The sequence below is a fragment of the Ixodes scapularis genome, unplaced genomic scaffold (genome assembly GCF_016920785.2).
Source record: "Ixodes scapularis isolate PalLabHiFi unplaced genomic scaffold, ASM1692078v2 PGA_scaffold7__128_contigs__length_106722199, whole genome shotgun sequence".
In the NCBI taxonomy this organism is placed as follows: domain Eukaryota; kingdom Metazoa; phylum Arthropoda; class Arachnida; order Ixodida; family Ixodidae; genus Ixodes; species Ixodes scapularis.
In genome coordinates, this window is record NW_024609882.1 from 42,959,913 (window position 1) to 42,981,212 (window position 21,300).

The 21,300-nt window shown below is 43.9% G+C and overlaps 1 non-coding gene across 1 annotated transcript; it reads left to right on the forward strand.

Moving 5' to 3' along the window:
- Positions 1 to 13,273: 13,273 nt before the first annotated feature.
- Positions 13,274 to 13,346, forward strand: Trnar-ucu. The gene has a single exon. It is a non-coding gene; the product is annotated as a tRNA-Arg (tRNA).
- Positions 13,347 to 21,300: the final 7,954 nt, after the last annotated feature.

Genomic DNA, 21,300 nt, shown 5'->3' on the forward strand with positions numbered 1-21,300 from the left:
ACATGACGTTAATTCATCATTTGGCATTGGTTGTTGTTGAAACGTACTTTAAGATACGTTACAACAACAACCAATGACCAAATGGCGAATGGGCGTCTTATTATACTCCACGCACCTGCGCTGTAAAAAATAATCCGTTCTTGAAAGGTGCTTTGACACCCCCAGAAATCTTTTTTGAGCTCGTGAAGCACGGTTTCCCGTCAAGCGCTATCGCCCCTTGGCGTATTAGAAAGGCACCTGGCCGATCGGAACTTTTTTGCTTCCAAAAAGGAGCTGAAATAACAATTTATAGGCTCTTCACCAAGAACCCATTTAGGGGATGCTTAGAAGAAGTTCTTAGCGTGCAAGACATGGACAAACAGAAGAACCTTTAAGAGTTCTTTTACGACCAAAGTTTTTTTTTTTTTTTTTTTAGTCTGACGTGCGTGATGGAACTTATGCGCACTACAGGTATCACCTGCATCGAAACGCTCACTTTCGGCACGCGCCATTACAGACCATAGCAACGAAATGGTAGATGAAACTACTACGTCAATGAAGTTATCAAACACGGCGTTGTTTACAGTGTTTTTCGAGCCGCAATCACGCTGCTCATACGTTATACAAAAAAAAAGAGAAAAAAACACACACAAAAACACGGTGTTAGCGGCAGACATGATTTCAAAACAGTCTGCGGGCACGTCACACGCATGTTTTCTCCCCAGATATGTGTGCTTCGAACATGACGGGTTTTGTATGACTAATGTGACGCGGCTCTCACATAAGGAACAAACATGCCTTAAAACTCTCTTTTGTATGTGTTGTGATCGCGCGCGGCTTTACAGTTCGCCATCAGAGGATTCACAACTTTACGACACGTAGCGCGCTGCCCCATGGTCTTAGTACACGATGGTATACTCTCTGGCGGCCTCACTTCAGCAATCAGGCATCGGCCACAGTCCGACTGGGGAGACGAAGTTCTGACCAGAGGTCAATGGTTAGATAAACAGGCATCGAGACAACTGGAATCACCCACCTGGTCTGTCCGGGCTTCATGTCGGCGTCACCAAGCGGAAACCTGCGTGAGTCAGCACAATGTCGCCAAATCCCGGTCGATGCACCGACGCTAGCGTGCCCGCCGGTAATCCGTGCGACACCGCCGCTCGTCCGGCGGTGCACCTCTTGACCACAGCCGACGCGATCCACCGCCGTCACGTCACATATTAGAATCCGACCTGCTGGCCCTCGCTGAGGGGTGGAGGTTCGTGTGCAGTATGAAAACCTTTTTCCGTTCTCAGAGACCGCACCGACTCCCTCGCAGCGAGGAGACGGCACAGGTTGAAACGAGCTGGACTCGGCGAACGCGCGCTCCTCACGTACGCTGACACCACCACTCTGAACTTCCTCTCAGCCGTAAGCTCGGCTCAGCAACATCCAGGCAGTTTCTCCCCCCCCCCTCCTTCCCTCCTCAAAAAAAGACCGGTGCGATCACGTGACTTCCGTAACGTGTTCCTTCTCTCCCCCGAAATAAAGAGCGGAGAGAGAGAGAGAAAGATGGTACGGACGCGTAGGTGAGCAGAATAAAAATTCATAAAATGCGCCGGCGAGTTTAGAAGAAAGCTATGTGTGTGTGCGCAAACGCAAACGTACGTGTCGCTTTTTTTTTCTTCTCGTTTTTGTAGCAGCTGGTGCTTTACTGATGCGTTATCCGCGGCTAGATGTACTACGTGTCCTGACTAAAACGAGACGGGTATGCCTGTTAAAGCGGCTCAGAGTGTTGGCTCAGAGCGCAAACAGACAGAGAGTCGGAGGAGCGTTCCTCACTTTCCCTCTTTCGTATGTCTAGGTGTTACACCAGCTGGTTCGACTCACCTTACTTTCTTTTTCTCACGACGGGACCGCGTCGGACGTTTCGAGCCATTGTGGCCAATCCAGCGCTGGGAACATGCCACATGACTGTCGCTGCGCCGCTCCCGAGGAACACGTGATACTTAAGCGACTTGGGATTGGCTCCTATGGCTCGTGGCTTCCGCTGAGCGAGCGGGCAGGTGGCAGACGCGACATTTTAGCGTGTCGGCAACAGACTCTGCGATAAGAGAACACGTTTGAGAGCTGACTGTCGAGACCCACGGTTCACGTATAAAATTCCGTTTGTTGAAATGTGTCCGATCCCTCATTTGTGCCATCTCTGCAGACTCGGATTTAGATTTCAATGCATTGCAGAGCGTCGCTGTTCGATGAGGGGATGTTTGGCCTTTGCGTGGAGGAAGGCCTTGGAGTCGGAGAGATATTTAGGTTATGTTCGTTGATGCAGAAACGTTTCAAGGTACAATCGACACCCCTAGTTCATACCCCCCCCCCCCCCCCCCCACCACACACACACAACGCACACACACCGATCGCGTTGTTCTGATCTCTCGTGGTTTCGAAGCACTACAAAAGTGTTGATTCTCGGTCAAGCTTTCGAGTAATTTTATGTTTAATCCCCACTAAAAGAAGTACGAAAATACTCCTACTGAAACGAAGGCACTCATTCTTTTTAAGCACGGTTAAGTTTTATATTTTAACCGAATAATATTAACCGAATTAACCAACTAATGTCACCGGAATGCCGGAATGTGGTCAATCCTCTTTGAGTTTGTGAATGCAAAAAGAGGGAGAACAAAGATGGCGGTTGCTGTGAGTCAAAATGGCTCACTAAATGCGGTGAAAAATCTGCCCAAACTGCCGCGCGTTTTAAGTGTTCCTCCCTCGCCTAATCCTTCTCTATGTATCATGTTTTCTATTTCCCGCTGCTATCCCCTTCTACAGGCTATACTATTTTATGTATAATGTCACAACTTTGCAAATTCGCTTATTCATTTGCAGATTAATCGAAAAACCGGGTATTTTTGCATTGGCATTTTGAAATGTGGGTTTTTGTATCTCCACACAAAGTTGCGGGCACGCCCGCAATTGCAAGCTTGGCAAAGCTACGTTCACGCACGCGCTGCACGTACTTGCACCCGTTGGGCACCAGTCGGGGCTCCGTGCTTGCAATTGTCTATTAAGGCTGGTTCACACATTTGCAACGGTTGCGTTCGCATGCAACCGAAACGACTGTCACGACAAAATCACCGGGACAGGTGTTCGCCGTACACAGCATGGCGAGCGATGCAAGAGGTAGCTTCGCGAAGCCATCCATGAGTCACGGTTTTTACGGTGTTTTGGTCGTTACGGTCGTTTCGGTTGCATGCGAACGCAACCGTTGCAAATGTGTGAACCAGCCTTTATGTTTACGAATATCTCAGCAATACAGCGCCGAGATGTTTAGGTGGCGCACTCTTATGGTTTCCATTCGTGACGTCACGACTGGGATTTGCCTCGCCGTGACGTCACGAGTTGTTACCCTGGCTACTTACCATCAGGTGCGACGACGAGTTCGATGGTGTGTTTAAAAAGCACGGTGGAAGCTAAAAGCCATCGCAACCCGAAACTAACACCGACAAAGTTGACAGTCTGACATCGCTCATATGCCCATGGTTTGGCCAATCGTGGAATGCTGACGGCAGCGACGCTTTTGGTCGCGCAATACTCCGTTCATTAAGTTGAGACTGTAGCCAGTGCCACAAGACCGAGAGCTCGAGGTCGCTGCTTTAAAGCCTGCTTCGGCAAAAAGAACGCTCGCTCAAGAAATGCATCTCTCAACGCCAGGAGTTCGGACTAGCTCACGCTTGTAGCTTTTAGCCCATTACGCGCACATCTGTCGCTTCGGATGGTGAGAAAGCACGCGCCCTATATACGAACGAACACTGAAAATGGCACTGTCCAGGAACCCTTTTCCGGAATGCTTCTTACGCAAAGGCACGATTGTCGTGTCGAAATAAATAAAGCGGTCGACTCGTGTACAAGCTTTATAAAAGTCATGAAACTCGGGCGTAATTTTTCACGAGTGTTACTACTCTTATGACGTTTACACGGGCAAGACTGCAAGACATTTCGTTTGCGTCCTTAGGGAGAAAGTGTTCTTACTAGGGCTGGGCGTTGATTAAAAATTTTAACCCGATTAATCGACACCCTTTAATCGATTAATTAATCAATTAATCGGTGTCTTCATTTCCCTGCATAATATTTTTAAAGAAAACATTTTTTTTTTGTTGCTAATTTGATCAACTGCGCAGTATACAATTTCGGTTATGAACCAAGCTCAATGTGTAGTTAATACATGTTCAAAGACAATCGCACTCGTAAATCATTACTTCATAATGGAACAGCGCGAAATTTACAAGGACAGAGGAAGGAACTGGACAGGACGAGCCCTGTGCCATTATGAATATATAAACCAACTCGGTCCAGTTATCCTCATTACTTCAGCTGGATGAGACAAAGAGGTTCGTTGATATCCTCTGGCAAGAGCGACCTCCCTTGATTGTTCACAAAAGTCTCTGTTGCGCTAAAAAGGAGACTTGCAAGGCGTTGAGGTGACCGGAAATCGTCTGCACTTGTCTGGAGCTACAAATCTCGTCCGTATACAGTTTACAATGGTTAAACATTTCTCCTAAAGTTTGCACTTCATAAAGGTATTCTCGTCCACGTCTGCGTGATGAAATCGTTTAATTTTACTTTTTTTTTTGTTCGTCGAACCATCAGTCGACCAACCGGTAGGTTAATCGATGAATCGCCCAGCCCTAGTTTTTTGCATAATTAATATAATTTTATTTATGCGCCTGCTGACGTCCGACACTATTAGAATCCTCGGTTCGAATTTAAAACGACACGTTCTTGAAGTTCTCATTAGTATTAGTATTACTGTATTATTTCCCCATATAATTCTTCCGGTGAAAATAAAGCTTTCTGTCGTTTTTCGGATGAAATCAATTTTCTTTTTCAAGTTTCGCTGAGAATTATGAAGAGGGGGAGCAAGACGCGAATGTCCCAGAATTTGAAGGACGAGCTACGCGAACACGAGAGCACATGACACGAGCAGACACGCCCACACCAACGCACACGCGTAAATAAAGGCATATACACACATACACAAATACCCACACCCATACGGGCACGCACGCACACTAACACCTACACGTACGCAGGCGCGTCTACCCGCATCTCTTAAAGCATTACGGAAGCCCAATCGACACAAACCCGAGAGTTTAGGACCTTTTTTTTTCATAGTTGGATCGCTCGAACAAATTGTTTTGTAGTCCTAAGCTATATCCACGATAAAGCAGCACACAAACTTGTAAGCGGGACTTTAAAAGTGAATAGTTTGATGGAGTTTTCAAAACCCCATCAAGCAACACTGGCGATCGCCATTTTCTCGGGCACGAAGCGCATAATTGGATCCGAGTCCTCGCCGAACGCTGACGCAACCCTCGTGTCCAATACAAGCTCAGGGTACGTGATCAATCAATGGCGAACTCAGGAAATCGGCGTATCAACTACTATACTTGTTTCCACATCAAAAACCGCAATAAAAACAAAAAAAAACATCAACTGCAGTTTTCAAAGATTGTGGTATTGCCCGGGACATATTTTGAACTTTGAACTTTATTTCGAGAAATGTGTGCCGAGGACAACGGACAAATATATATTCTAATAAGAAGTTTAACATGGCCCGGTTCGACACGCGCGCCTATGTACACTGCCGTGCGCGAATAATAATTAGGAAAAGATGCGACGCCATTAACAAACGCTAAGAAGATGCGCTTGCACGGAGAAAACTTCCCCTTTAGTGTACCTCTATAGGAAAGTGTGCTTAGAAAGACAGATCTTACATTTACATAGATGACTCAGAACTAGGTATTTACACGAACCTTTTCCTCCCATTTAGAAAGAAAAACGAAGAAGAGACCGCAAAAAAAGTAGCAAACGCGACTAAGCAGAAAGTCAAAGGGGTCGCAGGAAGAAAAAAAAAAGAAAAGTACTGCTATTTCTGAATGAGGAACTCTCCGCGTAATTACCTCCGTGGCTCTCTCGTCTGCGCGGAGAAAATGACCGCACACAAGGGATCTGGCAAGCATATAAGACGCGACAAAAGCAATAGAATCCGCGTATGATTGAACGTATAATTGCCGAAATCCAATTTGGTCCCTTTCTGTACGGGCCCCAAAGACAATTCGGAACGTTATAGTTCTCCCGACCCTATTTAGTATAGGAGAGCGAGCTTTTGGCTCTCCTCCGTCCCACTTGATCGGATTCACCCTCTCTATTAATGGGGCATCTAGGTCATAAGCGTATTATTTAAAATAATAAGCCCCAAAAATTGACCCATTATTTGTTAGCGTGTACCCAGTATACGTTGAGGCTGGTTCACACTGCCCGTGACTGCTTACCAAGAGTAGAGAGCCTGTATTACTGAGAGTGTCCAGTTGCTCGATTGGGGTAAGGTGGTTTATGGGGCGCGTTGGCGATACGACCTGCGAGGAGGTGACGAACGCGTTGATCGTCTGCGAGCGCCTCTGTTTTTCCGCCTGCTTTCCTTCTCGCCACGAGACAACGCAGCACATGCGCATTGGCGACCAATCGGCACGAGAGGCGTCCGCCATTAAATTGAAAACACTCCCCGTGGCTTCCGATGGACCTTCCTTACAATATGGGCTCTCTAACTGGACATATATTCGCTTCTCCCAGACTCCCCCTAAAGAACTGACTTCAAGCCTAGCAACGGAAAACGCCGGGGAAACGGCGTCCACCATTACCGATACCAGGCCAACGCGCGCGCATGCATGGGCCGCATGGTATCCTGCGTACATACCCTTATTTTTGGGGTTTCTAGTAAGAAAATGGTCGTTTGTTGTGTGGTTGGATGTTGTAATCATAGCCGTCACGGCTTTCGTTCTTTCTTTTTTCTTCTTCTTTTTTTTTTATAAAAAAGATAAATAAAACGTTGCAAAATATAGTTGGAAAAAAAAAAAAATCAAGCGCGACAATTATGAACGCCCACTGAAGTCCCCCGTCCTTGTGAGGTAAGACAAGAGTGATTGTTTCATATTGAAAGGTTTTATGAAATGAGTAGCGAAGAAGATGAGCAAACTAGTTGCTACACAAAGCTCGCATGCAATGTGTAACATGAATAATTGCAGCACGAGACAGGGACGTCCCATGTGTGAAGCGTTTTTTTCCTGCCTTCTTCTCCAAACGGCGAAGCGAATGAATTTAGTATTTTATGCTTTCTAATAAACAAGAGAGGCTTTCCGGCTGGCGGGTTGGTCATTTCACAAAACTTGTGCGTGCGCAGCAAAGGACACAAACGAGGCGCATTCTAATAAACGCTATTTTTTGCATGAAAAAGCTAGTTTTGTTGTCTTTCTATCTTCCATTAATTCTCATGTAATGATGTGACGATGAATTCTGTGATCTCAGCGCCTTAGGAACGGACAATCAATTGAGTTGAATCTATTAGAATCAGCAAGCTTACCATTCGCGAAAAGCCGCCTGACTCCGAGTCGTTCGATGTTTATTTCGTAACCCTCCGTTCGGAAGACGGCTCTAACCTCACGAAAAACGTGAGTGCCGGCGCGGTTTTTAATCCAGCCAACTCGCACAACCTTTATTTATTTTAACCTTTGTAACCTTGTAACTTTTAACTTTGTAACCTTCCGGCTTCCTAGATGTTTGAGAACAAGATCGCTGTTTCATTGCTGAGAGAGTTCGGTGGAGGCAGGAGCATGCACGACGTGGTCATCCCATATCAGAGCGATCGCTTCGATCAGGCCATCTGGTTTGACATGCTGACGCATAGTCAAGAAAAAATGCAATTAGGAAGGAACGAAACTTTGGTAAACTCTCGGACCAAGGGCTTTAGCCCACTTTACAATCTAACAAATAATTTTGTTTTCGAAAACACGGACAACGCTGGCATTTTCGTATACGCTCGCGTATCAGAACACTGTGCGGAAAGCCCCTCAGCTGCGATTTAGAGGTTGTTTTCATTGCGCACCGCTAAAATAACAAGGGGCGTCATGTCGAACTAAAAATTGCGAAAATTACGCGAGCGTAATTTGCGCGAAGCAGCGAACGTCTGCGAAGCGTATGAACGGGATGGTGGCGCGGCACGTATACAGGGAGTATAGACAAGGAAGCCGGGAACTATACAGCTGGCTCCTGAATAAACACGACAGGTCCCAAATACTGCTAGCGGGTCGCTAAAACAGTCATACGCTGGAGGAAACCGAGAGTCAAGCAGAGGTCCCCGGCGTCGGTAGGGCTCGAAGATGGCGAAATGGGCGTGACCATGGCGTTCGCGTCGTGTCAGTGACGTAGTCGACGAGCTGTCAACGAGGCCACGCCAGCTGGCCAAACTATCTATCGGGTTAGTCTGGCCCACTTCCGGATGACGAATATTTCTTTGTTTCTGCGCCATATTCTCTCCCCGTGGGCATGCAATAATTGTGACAATTATATAAGCGACTATTTTGCGCAGCTATATCCTGTATTTGATCTCGCAAGAGCTGCGAAACCTTCAATCTAGTTCAGGAAATATCCGAAGATCGGAGGTGAGCCAGGGCTACCCGCTAGGTGGCGCCAGTGTGCTACCTAGTCGTGAGCAGTACGTCACAGGCACTTGCAACGTAGTCGGTGCTTCTGAAACAGAAATGTGTGAACTATTGCCTTCAGGAAAGAGCATGTTGGCGAAAATAGCCTCATTTTATCGGTATCTCATCAAGTTGCGAAAAACATGGGCAGATATTTGTGAATGTGGCGAAATTTCGCCAACCCGAAACAAATTTTGTACGAATATTTAAAATAAGTATTTAGTAGTGGCACAATGTAGCCTGCATAATTCATTACCGATTCCATGCTTGCCAATATTAACCAGTACTGGGCACATACTGGGGTAATATTTGTGACAATGTCCCTAAATTTTATGTGCACATACTGGGGTAATATCGGCTGTGGCGAGCCATACCAAGCGTCTCCCAATATTTACTGATATTGGGCACATCCTACGGAAAGATTTCTAAAAATAGCCGGCCAGATTAATTCCACTATTTATAAATATTAAACACATGGTAAAATTGGCCGGTCACACCAAGCTCTAACTATGGCCTAACTATGGCACAGGCATGTGCCCAATATTGGTAAATATTGGGCACATGCCTGTACCATAGTTAGACCACGTACCCCATTTTGGACCCAAATTTTGACCCCATACCTTGTGTCGCCTGTGCCTGTTACTTGTATAGTACATACACGATAGTCTCTAGCCGTTGTAGAGGTGTAGGCACGAGTGACCACCACAAAACTCAAATAGACCATTTGCTAAATTACCCAAGCTTCAAGGAGAATGCAGGGGTTGGTGTTCCACGCGCCACACACGCACGACTTTACTGTATAAAAGATTCGAAATAAATAACCAAAATAAAGCGTTTACGAACGTGCGTGCAAGATACAATTTGTTTCAGTTTTTTTGCTCTAGAAAATTTACTACTGCTGAGGCCAGCACGTGCGGCGCGCGGAACGCGAATCCCTGCAATCTTTTGGGTAATATAACAATAGGTCTATTAAGAACGCTGCATTCAAGCTAGTCGTTGGCTTGATGGATTCGTTGGCATATCTTGCGGTCCAGCTGGTTCAGCGCTGTCGACGAATCACTGTTTTTGCTGACGTTCGGCGTCGATGTACTGTGGAAGAGAGATGGGAGTTAAGTACTTTAGTGCTACGAAGTACGAGCTACAAAACTAAATAAAAAAACGCTAACAAGTCAAGGACAAAAAAAAAAAAAAGAACAAAAAAAAAACATGCACATACACAAGATTTTAGTATGAACTAACTAGCCCAATCAAATGTTGTGATACAACTAACCTAGGTCGGCCCGTGGCCCATGATACGTGGTGGACGCACGCTATTTGAAAGCTCAGTGTACACAATTCTTAGCTCAAAAATAACACGTAAAAATTTTTGGTTTGCGCTGGCTAGGCCTATATCTGAAACAGGCTAAGCCTATTTCTGAAGGAAATTCAGAAGTAAGAAAGAAAAGGAAACCTGCCTTTTGAGTCGCAAACACGTTTATTATTATTAATAAAAAAAGAAAAAGAAAAGAGATGGTGTTAACACGAAACACCCCAGGCCCGGTCTTTTGTCTACTTCGACTACCGCTGTTCAAACGAAATAAATGCCAAATAACTGTAAGTTGAAATAAGGGCCATTTTTCGATTGAGAGAAACAAACACATACATCCACTGCGCAGCCGCGTCTTCGTCGAAAATTACAACGCGCAAGGTTAAGTAACAGAGCCATGCAGTTGAATAAACTAACGGCAAATACCGTGCTCTAGAATAAAATAACAACATGCCAAGTGAGGTAATGCATCTGCCGTGGCTGCGATGAACTTAAAAGGTCAATGTACTACCAATTGCGAAGTGAAGAAAAGTAAGGTTTCTCAAACTTCCGCTAATTAATGTACCAAAAAAGAAAAAAAAAAAAAAAAAAAAAACGGCAGGGTCATTTTATGTCAAATGAGACGCGGCAATTTTTTCATATCTGGGATATGTACGAAAGAACTAATTTAAATAAAAAAAAAATGCCTCTAAACTAAAAAAAAAAAAAAAAAAAGTTGGGCTGATATCATGCTTTAAATTTCTGGAATTTGCATAAAACCCACCTAGTTTAGAAAACATAGTGAAAAAATGGCTTTCGTGCCACACAAATGTAGGTGGGCGCCTAATTACTTAGCAATATGCCCTGTCTTACACTAAAATACAAACATTGCAAGACGCCATTGTGGGTCCAAATAGGAGCTCCAAAAACAAGGGACTTTATGAGAAAACACATCTAGGGCGCAGGCGAGCTGGTGTGGGTTTACCATTTTTTAGACCACCTGAGACTGAGTGAAAGAAAGAAGACGACGATTGAGACGTCGTCTTCTTTCTTCCACCCAGTCTCAGGTGGTCTAAAAAAATGGTGGACTTTATGAGATTTCATTTTTTTTAGTTAACTTGGATTTGGGCGTTAGCTGTAATACTTTTTTTCGCTTGTTTTCATGGAAATTATAATTGAATGGCATATGTTATTTTCGAAGCCTCGTTTTATTACGTTTTAATCAAGCGACAAAATGTCCAGTTTATGCGAAAGCGGCCATATTAAGAACCAGAGAAAGCAATGTGGGCAGCAGAGCCTGGAACTTTCGGAATAACCAAAAGTTCAATCCATCCCATCCGTTTACCATATCAAAAGAAATTAGAAAAGTGCTTTTTGTCGTTGCTGAGAATTTGTTTTTTAAAGATGGGCCCCTCCTACCATGCCTCTAGGCGCCCGCCTCGTATAGGCGACGCATGCCGGCGTTCGCCAACGAGGAATCAACGCTGTTCTTCTATTCAGAAAGGATAGCTCTTCACCGATAAGGAATGAAAACGGCGACGTCGCTTCTTCATCGAACTTAAATATATTTTGAATTTTTGATTCAATATGTAGTGCTACCAAAAGCAGTGCAATGATGGGAAAGGCAATATTCCACTCTGGACTCCGAAATACTCCGGAAGCCAGCAGAACATGTATCGAAGTCTGAACTCACTAGTGTTTTTAGAGGAAATGTGTAGATGAGGTAATGACCCTCACGGTAAGTCGGTTTATTAAACATATTGTTGATTAACATTTTAAGTAATAGTACGTTTCATGGCTCATGTTGCAATTGGATTATTGATGCCAAATACTATCAGAGCCTTGACCAATTTACAGATTTTGCGAAAAGTTAATAGTTTTCATTGAATTAACGGGTTAAAATCGCGAACAAAACGAGGACAATCAAGACACAAAGACGACAGGACAGACGCTAGCGACGACAATAATTAAGGACACAAAGACAACAAGACAGGTGTTTCTTAGACATGCATCAGTAGCTCGCCGGCAGTTACCTGGACAGTAGAGTGAAATTAAGACGCAATAATCACTACGTAGGGTAAAAGGGATACGGATGCGTGGAAGTCAGGATAACGTCCACTTCAACTGTATAAAACGCGTTTCAGGAGTGCGTTGAAGACCTTGCTGCGGCGTCTCACGCCGTTGGCTTCTCGCTGGAGAACGCCAGTGTGCGTCGCCTACGAGACGGGCACCTGGAGGCATGGTCGGAAAGGCTCCTCTTTAAAAAATAATTTCCCAGCAACAACAAAAAGTACCTTTTCTCATTTTTTTTTTATATGTTAAACGGATGAGATAGATTAAATATTTGGCTATTCCAAAAGTTCTGGGCAGCGCTGCCCTGCATTGCTTTTTCTGGCTCACAATATGGCCGTTTCTGTAAAAGTCGCGATTTTGTCGTTTAAATAAAACGCAATAAAACGAGGCTTTGAAAATTTGGCACGTGCAATGCAATAATTACTTCATTGAGAACAAACGAAAAAAGTATAGCCAACACCCAAATCCACAATGACAAAAAAAAAAAAAAAAATCTCATTGTCTATTTTTTTCTTGAGCTCCTATTTGGACCCAAAATGACGTCTTTCAATGCTTTATTTTTGTGTAAGATAGGGCATATTATTAAGTAATTAGGTGCCCGCCTATACTTGTGTGGTACGCAAGCGTTTTTTCACAATCTTTTTTAACTTCGTGGGTTTTATGCAAATTCCAGAAATTTAGAGCATATTATCAGCAAAAATAAAATTTAATTATTCACCAAAAAATACTTTTCTTGGAGTTCAGAGGCGCCTTTATCCAAATTAAAATGTTCGCACCTATCCCAGACATGAAAAAATTGCCACGTCTCCTTTGGCATATGAATGACCCGGCAGTCTTATTTGAATCGAGAGCATCCGTACAAACTGCACCTCAACAGCTACGTACATTCAAGAGGTTTTGTTTTTACAGTACAAGCTAGGTTGTATTGAATATAACAAACCTCCATTCGCTAAAAAAAAAAAAAAAATGGAATGCAGGATAAACCATTGGTGATAGGAAACAACGATGGCTATTTTGAATTTGGCGCCAATTTCATGGCGTTCGTCTCCGTTCCTCAGGTGACTTAGTAATGAAGCATGTTGGTGGAGCCCAAGGTACCGTAAATCAACAGGAGGCTAGAACAGCTGAGAGGTCTTATTTTTCTTCCTTTGAGACAGTTTCGAGTTCAAAGAAAAAGCTTCACTCAACAACAAGCCGCGAATGCGTGCCGTCCAAGGGCTCTCTCACAAAGCGAAATCGATAAGCCACCGACGCTGTTTTGGCTCGGCGGACTCGTTTGCAGCTCGGAGAAAAATAGATCACACAAAGGGGAGACTATCAATCCTCTAAAGAATCGAATAAAGGAAAAACAACTCATCTGCTTAAAACAAGACGGGGCCCGTGAAAGATACGGGCTCGTACGACCGCCCCCGACGGCCGCGTCCCTGTAGCGCAGTGGATAGCGCGTTGGACTTCTAATCCAAAGGTCCCGGGTTCGAATCCCGGCAGGGATGGATACCGCCCCGCTGTAAGGGGCTTCTTTTTGATCTTATTTATTGGAGAAGGCTGCATTACGGTGTTTTAAACGTTTTTTGGAAATAACGTAACGCTGCTATATGCCCTTGTCTGATAAAGAATTCTACTATTTGAAGAACCAATGACGCTGGTATTTGAGGGGAGGGGGCGGGGTGCTTTAGACCATATCTTTGTGTTCTGCCAAGTGTGCCTGCTTTTAGATTTTTTTTTAAATTGTGTTATCGAAATAAGCAATTCAGTTGAAAGTTACGCCGCGTCCTGTCCAGTCCTCCCTTCGTTTTCGTCCTTGTTGTTTTGGCGTATTACACCATGATATACAACACGGGCACTCTACACCATCGTACGTGGTCTCCGAGGAAGAAGAAGAAGGTAAGGGCAGGAGGACAAAACAGAGAGATTAACCAAGGCGGCCTGCCTCGGTTGGCTACTCTGAGTTGGGGAAGGGGATGAGGGGATAAAAGAAGGAGGAAAGAAAAAGTAGAGGAGATAATGGTAACATACTATAGCACTCACGCTAACATTGTGAAGGCAGAATCAATAATTGAGAGAATGCCGCAGTTTCCAATTTGACACTAAAACAAAGAGACTGAAAGTGCGTGCTGGATTGTCACCAATGTTCACCCAAAACACTCAGAGTTTTTGTACGCGCCAGCGCGAAGTTCAGTTGCACACATGTAAACTTACAGGAATTATAAAACGAATAGTCCTCTATACGAGGAAATAAACAAACATATGCAGATGAATGAACTGTATATATATATATATATATATATTATTGACTGGGGTTTTAATATTATGGGTTCCAACGTGTGGACGCTCGGCTTTTGCTATATACGCAAACGGCCTTTCTCCGAAAAAAAAAGAAAAAAATCCAGACAAAAAAAGAATTATAGCATAACAAAAACAATAAAACCGGTGTACAAAAAAAAAAAAAAAAAGATTTGGACGCTTTGACATTTCTAGTTTGCTCTCGTTACTGGAAAGGAACATTTTTCTTTCAATTCTAAGTAAATTAAATTTGGGAACCTTCATGTGTGCTTTGCTTAGGGTGACCATCTAACCATTTTGGTCGCGACGATCTTTGCTTCCTTTTTTGTTCTGGAGCTCATGAAAGAGCGTCTCCCGTACAAGCTCTCCACATTGACTGTGCTACGGAGGCATTCTGCTACCGGCCATTTCCTCGTATTTTCCTTGTGAATGTGTGCCGTCGGCACGCGGTACCACGAAGAATGACACATATCCTAAACAGAAGGACATTGAGGCACCCTAAAATGAGTATTCCGAATCATAACAAGGACGCGGAACTTGAACACAATATCCTGGAAGTGTCACCGGCCCCGAAAAGCAATTTCCCGTTGTATACATCCGCGTGAACCCACGTATTTATGGTGCGGTGGATAGAACCTCCATGTATGTCGCTGACATGATTTGTATATCCCTGGTATTATCGTGCCACTTTCTCTCGGTGACTTACCTGCCGCTTCTGTATCTTGTAACGTGAGGACGAGAGCTTCGTGATGGAAGACAAACGATGTTTTGTTCATGATGCGACGCTCGCCGACATGTAAAGCGTCCCTACTTAGAGCCAATTTGGCGGCCGTACGCGACTTCCCGATTTTGTTCACTAGCGCCTACCTCCATGTTTTAGTGTTTTGTTGTTTTTTCTGGGGAGGGGGGGGGGGGGACTTCTTATACTGGGTCACCGTGTCTAGGCTTTCGACCTTCTTGAAATGAACTTACGTTCTCCAGAGGCTAGCGCATTAGTTGTTTAGTAATTGCTTACGTTTATTTCAAGACACGATGTAGGAATAATAAACGCACGAGCGAGTCTGTTTTTTTTTGTTTTTTTTTATCTTTTATTTCTGTCTATGAAAAAAGATTGAGACAGCGCAGGGACACGGACAAGAACAAGAAGGTAGACGAACAAGGCGCTGACTTACAACTAAAGTTTATTCGTGCTAACATGAAGTATAAATACTATAACGTCATGACACACAGATAAAGGTAAAATACATGTAATGGACGCCACGTGCTCCTTAGCCACCATTATGCGTTGTCACTGTGTGTCTAAAAAGCAACATTCCTTTTCGGATAAACATATGGAAGGAGTGCTGACCAGAGTTTTCCCCCAATTTTCCAATTCCCCGCGCCTCAATGATTTCTCGAGTGACTTTGGAGAACTAGTGGCTGCTGTTGAATAACTCGTTTCATTACCTTTGATATCTCCAAGCAGTGAATCAAGCAATCTAATCCTGTTTATATTAATCGAAGTTCACTAAAACTGCAATATATTAGTTTTTTTTTTTTTGCCAACTCGCACAAGATTTAGCAAAATGGCGCTGTTACCCTGAACGTTATTTGCTTGTTTGTTTGCTTGTTTGTTTGTTAATATTGCCCACCAACAGCAACATGCTTTTCCGATGGTGCAACACAACACAGACGGACATACACAAAAAATCACATCAAACATTCTAACACCATATACATGTGTATTCCATCACCATCGTATATTTCATAACAAAACAGGGATTGATAAAGCCGCCTATTTTCTGGAGCCATCCTACGTCTCCTCCCGTTGCGATCATTAAAAAAAATGGCTCTACCCAGTTATAGAACTGGTAGTTTTGCCAATTCATCATTTGTTAAAATCGCGGTTGAGTGGAACGACTTTCCGGAACACAACACATGTTTCGGAGAGGTCGTCGACGCCATCCGCGAGCACGTGCTCTTTTTACCACCACCTGCTTTTCTTCGCATTTTGTGATACACGGACAAACGGCCTCGTTGTTGGCAAATAAAGCTCGAAACAAAGTAGAACCATATTCCAATATCAACACAAAAAGAATAAAAACGTGACGAAAGAAAAAGAAGAAGAAAACTGTACTCGCGACAGCTGTAAAATATATTTTTTTTTTGTTTAGTTGGATAGTACGTAAGTTTTTTCATGTCTTAAGAATGGTGCTAAACCGAATGATCATAGTTTACGTTTAGAACGACCTCGCTAGTTGGAAACGTCAACTCACATAAGCAAAATGCAAACCGGTCATTTCTTCGGAATTATAATATGAAAAAAAAAAAAAAAAAAAACCTTTTGCGCGATTTTCGTTTGGTTGCGCGCGCCGATAAGTAGAAATAAAAAAATTCAACTCGATACAAGGCCAAAAATAAAATAACAGACGTACACACACATGCCGTCTTGAAACACAACTGTAATATATAAATTACTTGCCGAATTCGAAACAACGTATGTGTATGTGTGTGTGTGTGTGTTTTTGCTTGTTTAAAGTGTATGGAGGTCATTCATCAGCTTGCCTGCGATTTTACTCTTTCTCTTTCATCGCTAAGTAAATATTTCTACTTATCCCACTCTTGCACTGACACAGGGGTCGCACTGAACGCAGTTCGAAAGAATTCGAGTAAAGTTACAAAGTAAGCATACCTTAATCAATCACGATAATGCAATCCAAGGAATCGGAAAAGATTTGACAGTGATGTTCCTTGGTATGTGTGTGCGTCCAGTTTACAGTCAGATCACTTGCAGCGTCAAATAGCGACGTTTGCCTTGTGACCGTGGCATTGATTGTCATGCGTGATGCGCACTGCACGACACCGTTAGTACAAACAAGCAATCGCCGGTTTTTCTTGTTTTTCTCCTAAAATTTAGGACTGTCTTCAAATCTGCTATGCCGGGTGGAGAGCGCTCGCTCAGTGCACTAACCTAAAATGTAAAATTGGGTGCCCCGCAATACCCCTTCGAAATAAAAATGATAAAAACAAAATTTGTCGCACAGTGTGCGTGCAATATTTTTTCTGTTCATTATTTTAGACGGATCGGTGGCCGAGTGGTCTAGCGCACACCAGCTCGGAGCACGTGGAGCGAATGCTCGCGCTGCAGAACCCAGGGATCCTGGGTTCAATATCCAGCCTTGCCCCTTTTCGATCTGGATGAGCATCGTACCGGCGTGCGGTCGTGTATCACTTCTGCGTGGTGTGTGTTTAAGACCCCAGACTAGCGGTTGCACAGCACTAACTAAATCTCTCAACTACAGTGTATGCCAGTGTCGTCACGCCTCAAAAGCAGACCCACCTCACGCCCTATGGACACGAACGTCAAATTTGGACGATGATAATAATTCCTGGTGAAGGGGAACAAGAGGGGCAAAGGACAAACACAAATCTCCAATAGGGTACTCTCGAAAATTTGTTTCTGTTCTTTGTCCCCGTTGTTCCCCTCTCCAGGGATTACTAGCATCATTGTTGTCCATCTCGTTTGCACCTTTGCATTAATTGCTTTGTCGAATTTGGCTTCTTTTTTTCTCTCTTCTTTTGCCCATTCTGTTTGGACCCGCGCGATACCCAGTATCGAATATATGTATATATATATATATATATGTATTATTGCGGAGAAAGGCGCATGGACCACGTAATCTCGACAGAGAGATGAAAAGATATCTCACCCGCGCAAAAAGTCGGAATCTGCATGCGTCGCGCGCCAAACGACACTTCCGCATAACGTGGTTGGGCTGAATATGAGATCGCATCCGAAAACAGTCCGCGCCTTCCAATAATACCATTACGCCAGTCACGTTAAGGCACCAGGACAACAACAACAACACAGAAGCGAGACCCACTCAACAATCGTCATACATCTCTCCGCGAGACTTCCGGAACTTTTCCGCGTACCCGGAATATCGGGCTATACAGACGACAAAGAAAAATAAACAAACCGTGCCGGATGCATACATTCGCGCACCAATCACCTGCAAGCGAGACAGGCTCGAAATCGCTTTCATCGTCGGTTGGCGGAATGCCTTCCGCTCACGGGTTTACGCAGACGTAGACCAACTCGGTTGACGTCCATACGCTCGTCTATTTGGGTTAATACCTGCCAAAAAAAAAAAAAAAAATGTTGTTCCTTTTTGAAGTGCATGCACTTGAAACCGAACAACATTTTTCGTTTACATACGTGTTCTATTCATGCATGTAGAGAACACGTATGTTACAAAAAACACTTCGGTTTAGGTTGCGAGACTTATTTTGAGCAACCCGACGTGCTTCTATTTGCAGCTTCTCTTTCTGGCTTCTCTTCAGTATCGCCCCTCACTGAATATGAATCGCCGAACGTAATAATTTAGTTTATAATGCAATTAAATGCAAAGGTGCAGGCGAGCTGGACAAAAATGACCAAAACATAGACACCTAGCTGTGGTTAGAGATATATGTGTTTGTCCTTTGTCCCTCTTCCCGATGAGTTATTTTCGGCATCATCTAGTTTTCTCTTTTTTTTTTCGGGGAAGTTTAATTTGTTAAATGTGTCTGCAATATATATATATATATATATATATATATATATATATATATATATATATATATATATATATATATATATATATATATATATATATATATATATATATATATATAGAACAGCACCTGGGAACAAAAGACGGCACTCGAGAGAAATATGCTCAACACAATATTAGCCCTTAAAGAAGTTAGCCGAGGAGGTTGCCAAAAAAGAGATCAGTGAAACGTTTCGGGCCTGGTAGGCTCTTCGTCAGTCAAGTGAGAAGACTTCGTTCTCCTTTTCTTTCAATATTCAATATTCAATAATTGAAAGAAAAGGAGAACGAAGTCTTCTCACTTGACTGACGAAGAACCTACCAGGCCCGAAACGTTTCACTGATCTCTTTTTTGGCAACCTCCTCGGCGAACTCCTTTAAGGGCTAATATTGTGTTGAATATATATATATATATATATATATATATATATATATATATATATATATATATATGCTGTGTGTGTGTTGCAAATGTCAGTTTGTCAAAAGCTAGCCCTATTCGTCCTAGCTTCCTGCTGTAAGTTTGATCTAGAACCGTTTTTACCTAGTTTTCGGAAGACCTCTCCAACCCCACCAAAGCCGCCCTACTTGTCGCCGGGAGGGACCACTTTGGGGTCATTTCAATATTTAGTTTCCTCGAACATTCTGGCACGCTCCGCGCCGACCAGAAATGTCCCCAACGCGGATACATACGTGGGTATACCTTTGGGAATAGCGCGACGAATGCTCGCTTTTCGCTACCATATAAAGTAGAAAAAATAAAACAGACACACACACCAAAGGGAAGGAAACTCGGAAAAAATGCCACCGCTCTCCGCTTCCGCAAATAGGACCGATGGCGTTTAATTTAATACAGGGTGCGACGGCTGGTATGAGTCCGGTCAAAGATGTTTCCTTCGAGGAGCGACGCAAGTTTTGGCAGGAATGGGTTGGGGAAAACAAGTTAAAACAAAACATAAACAACTTGTCAAATCTGTGTCATACCGTCTCACCCCTCTTTCCTTGAATTTAATATTTTGGTAACCCCATAGCACTATTCGCACGAGTGAAGCTGACTGTCCCACATACCAACTTATGGGCCCTAACAGAACTTACAACGGTAAGACCATCGATAATTTTCGTCAGAGATAAATTGTGTACTACGCTGTCAATGTCGATTATCTGCTGGCAGTTAATAAAGGGCCTGTTACCGCGAACGTCAGTATTTTAGTATTTACCGCGGTCCGGTTTCACGGGGTGCAAATGTAAAATGTGCTTTATTGGTGACGTTTTAGAGGGGTTCAAACTGCTTTCGAAGTTCAAACGACTGCTTTCTAGAAGAGGTCATTTGACCAGGGCTCCACAACTGCTTGGGGTTCATTGAATAACTATAAATTTGCACAAATGCGTACCCGTGTCTCTGCTAATGATACCTTTTATCAGGTAAACAAACGTTCGACTTGATCAAAGCTATATAATATATAAAAACCATGCCTTTCATGCGTGGAACAGGACCACACATCTTTCAGCTCTGATCCTTCTCGCGTTTCCAGTTACCTCATCCCCTTTTTCCAGTTATCCTATCTCGTAGAATAATCACTACCACCAAACACGCGCCAGCGAAAACAGTCACCGTAAACCACGACTCAATCATATCCATCCCATCTCCGAGGTCCTTCGCTACGTGTACGGAAAAAGACATTCGCGTCCACGCCGCCTGCGCGGGGGCGTGCGCGCGGCACTTAATATTCACCCCTATATTTAGCGACCTCCATACCCGGTAAAAATAAAAATATATATAAATATATATATTTACACACATCCGGGTGCAAATGCGCATTACAGTCGGTCTCCTCGAAACGCCCACACGCCTATCGGCGACACCAAGAACTCATCATAAACAAACCCCAACGATACGTCGTAAGGAATTACGAACACTTGAAAGTTTGGCAACATCAATGCATGCAACTGAGGTTATAATAAAGCGCGGAAGCGGATTTCATCTCGAGACATCGGATGCTATATCCTCTGTTCACCCCCCCTCCCCCTCCCTCCCTTCGCTAAACTGACAGTGCGATGGAAGTTAGTCACTAGCTGGACCAATCAAACGCCTCCAAGTTCATCACCTGACAGCGTTCTCTCCGAGTGGGCGGTAGCGTGATCACGTGGTGAAAGACGGACTGGTTCAATGGGTCCGTAGCCTCCACCGCACTGTCACGTAAATGGCGATCGGTCGAGATGAACACGCCGCCTGAAAAAAACTATTTTGAGACCGTCGATGTATGCTTCGCTGTGCCGTCAGAGTGCAGGTAATTGCAACAGTCGGTGGAAATGGTTGTTGTATTTATAGGAAGCGACGTTCGTCCGTTTGTGTGATGCGCTGCAAAGGCGTTGAAGTTCTATCCCGCGCCCCGGACGATCATCGTCCATCAACGATCTCGGAGAAAGCTTGGGCCGACTTCCTCGTTCGTACGACAAAAATGGCGTCTTCAGTTCGTATAGCTTCGCATATCAAGAGAAGACTTGCTGAGATTAGTTTTCATTTCAGCGAGTCAAGGGCCTATAAACAGTCTATTGCACTATTAGTTTTAGTTTTCGCACACGTTAAGTG